The sequence below is a fragment of the Crinia signifera genome, chromosome 8, assembly GCF_055691185.1.
Source record: "Crinia signifera chromosome 8, ASM5569118v1, whole genome shotgun sequence".
NCBI classification, from domain to species: domain Eukaryota; kingdom Metazoa; phylum Chordata; class Amphibia; order Anura; family Myobatrachidae; genus Crinia; species Crinia signifera.
The window spans coordinates 67,582,627-67,585,087 of NC_139224.1; positions in this window are offsets into that span (position 1 = coordinate 67,582,627).

Here is a 2,461-nt window from a genome sequence, read left to right on the forward strand (position 1 = left end):
CACAGCACAGGGCAGTGAGGGCACAGGGCAGGTCACGGAGCACAGCATAGGGCAGTGAGGGCACAGGGCAGGTCACGGAGCACAGCACAGGGCAGTGAGGGCACAGGGCAGGTCACGGAGCACAGCACGGAGCACATGGCATGGAGCACAGCACAGGGCAAGTGAGGGCACAGGTCAGGCCACGGAGCACATGGCACAGAGCACAGCACGGAGCACACGGAGCTTCCCAACCACCCTCTTCCCTCTCCAAGATTGGAGTGAAGATGGCGGGGCGCGCGTACGTCTTTTATAAGATCCCGCTCCCGAGAGAATCCGACAGCGCGATGATGACGTTCGGCCTCGTTATTGGTCCGGAATTCAGGCGGGAACTCCCGAGCCGGCTCGGATCTGGCCCGGATCCCCGATATTCGGATCTGTCGGATCTCGGGGATCCGGACCCGCTCATCTCTAATATATATATACTAGGTGATTCATCGCGCCCTACGGGCGCTCTTCACACCGTCGTAAGGGGCTGCGCCCCCTTAATTTGTGAACGTTTGTATATGAGAAATATGGTTAGAATTGTATGAAAGATGCCCTGTATTGCAACTTAGGTGTCCGCGAATCGCGGGAGGGGGGGTCGCGGAGGGTGCCGCGAATTGCAGGAGGGGGGGTCGCGGGGGGTGCCGCGAATTGCAGGAGGGGGGGTTGTGGGGGGGTGGATGCTGCGAATCACGGGAGGGGAGGGATTGCAGAGAATCGTGGGAGGGGGGTCGCGGGGTGGGTTGCCGCAAATCGCGGGAGGGGGGTTACGGGGGCGGGGGTTGCGGCGAATCATGGTAGGGGGGGTCGCGGGGGGTGTGCCGTGAATCACGGGAGGGGGGGTCATGGGGTGGGGTGCCGAGAATCGCGGGGGGGTGTGTGTGTGTGCCGTGAATTGCGGGAGTGGGGGTTGCGGGGGGGGGGGTGGGGGGGTGACGCGAATCGCCACAAGAAAAAATCAACACAGAAAGGTCAACACATGTAAATGTTGACATAAGTGTGGCACTTCATTGGTGTCCATGTCGACACATGAGAATGAATATGAAAACATTCAAAAAATGAAAAAAAAAACTTCAAAAACTCATGTCAACCTTTTTCATTGTCGACCATAGCCATGTCAGTGTTTTCCATGTGCAATTTAATTCTGGAGCTGCCGCGAATCGCGCGGGGGGGTGCCGCGAATTGCGGGAGGGGGGGTCGCGGGGTGGGTGCCGCAAATCGCGGGAGGGGGGGTTACGGGGCGGGGGTTGCGGCGAATCATGGGAGGGGGGGTTGCGGGGGTGTGCCGTGAATCACGGGAGGGGGGGTCACGGGGTGGGGTGCCGAGAATCGCGGGGGAGGTGTGTGTGTGCCGTGAATCGCGGGAGTGGGGGTTGTGGGGGGGGGGGTGTGACGCAAATCACCACAAGAAAAAAATCAACACAGAAAGGTCAACACATGTAAATGTTGACATAAGTGTGGCACTTCATTGGTGTCCATGTCGACACATGAGAATGAATATGAAAATATTCAAAAAATGAAAAAAAAAACTTCAAAAACTCATGTCAACCTTTTTCATTGTCGACCATAGCCATGTCAGTGTTTTCCATGTGCAATTTAATTCTGGAGCTGCCGCGAAGCACGGGGGGTGCCGCGAATTGCGGGAGGGGGGGGTCGCGGGGTTGGGTGCCGCGAATCACGGGAGGGCGGGGTTCACAGGGGTTCCGGTGGGAGGTTGCCGCGAATTGCGGGAGGTGGGGGGTCACGGGGGTGCCGCAAATCGCGGGAGGGGGGGTTGCGGGGGGGTGTGACGCGAATCGCCACAAGAAAAAATCAACACAGAAAGGTCAACACATGTAAATGTTGACATAAGTGTGCCACTTCATTGGTGTCCATGTTGACACATGACAATGAATATGAAAACATTCAAAAAATGAAATAAATCTTCAAAAACTCATGTCAACCTTTTTCATTGTCGACCATAGCCGTGCCAGTGTTTTGCATGTGCCATTTAATCCTGGGGCTGCCGCGAATCGCTGGGGGTGCCGCGATTTGCGGGAGGGGGGGGGTTGCGGGGGGTGGGTGCCGCGAATCGCGGGAGAGCGGGGTTCATGGGGGTTCCGGTGGGGGGTTGCCGCGAATTGCGGGAGGTGGGGGGTCGCGGGGGGGTGCCGCGAATCGCCGGAGGGGGGGTTGCGGGGGGTGTGACGCGAATCGCCACAAGAAAAAATCAACACAGAAAGGTCAACACATGTAAATGTTGACATAAGTGTGGCACTTCATTGGTGTCCATGTCGACACATGAGAATGAATATGAAAATATTCAAAAAATGACAAAAAAACTTCAAAAACTCATGTCAACCTTTTTCATTGTCGACCATAGCCATGTCAGTGTTTTCCATGTGCAATTTAATTCTGGAGCTGCCGCGAATCACGGGGGGGGGTGCCGCGAATTGCGGGA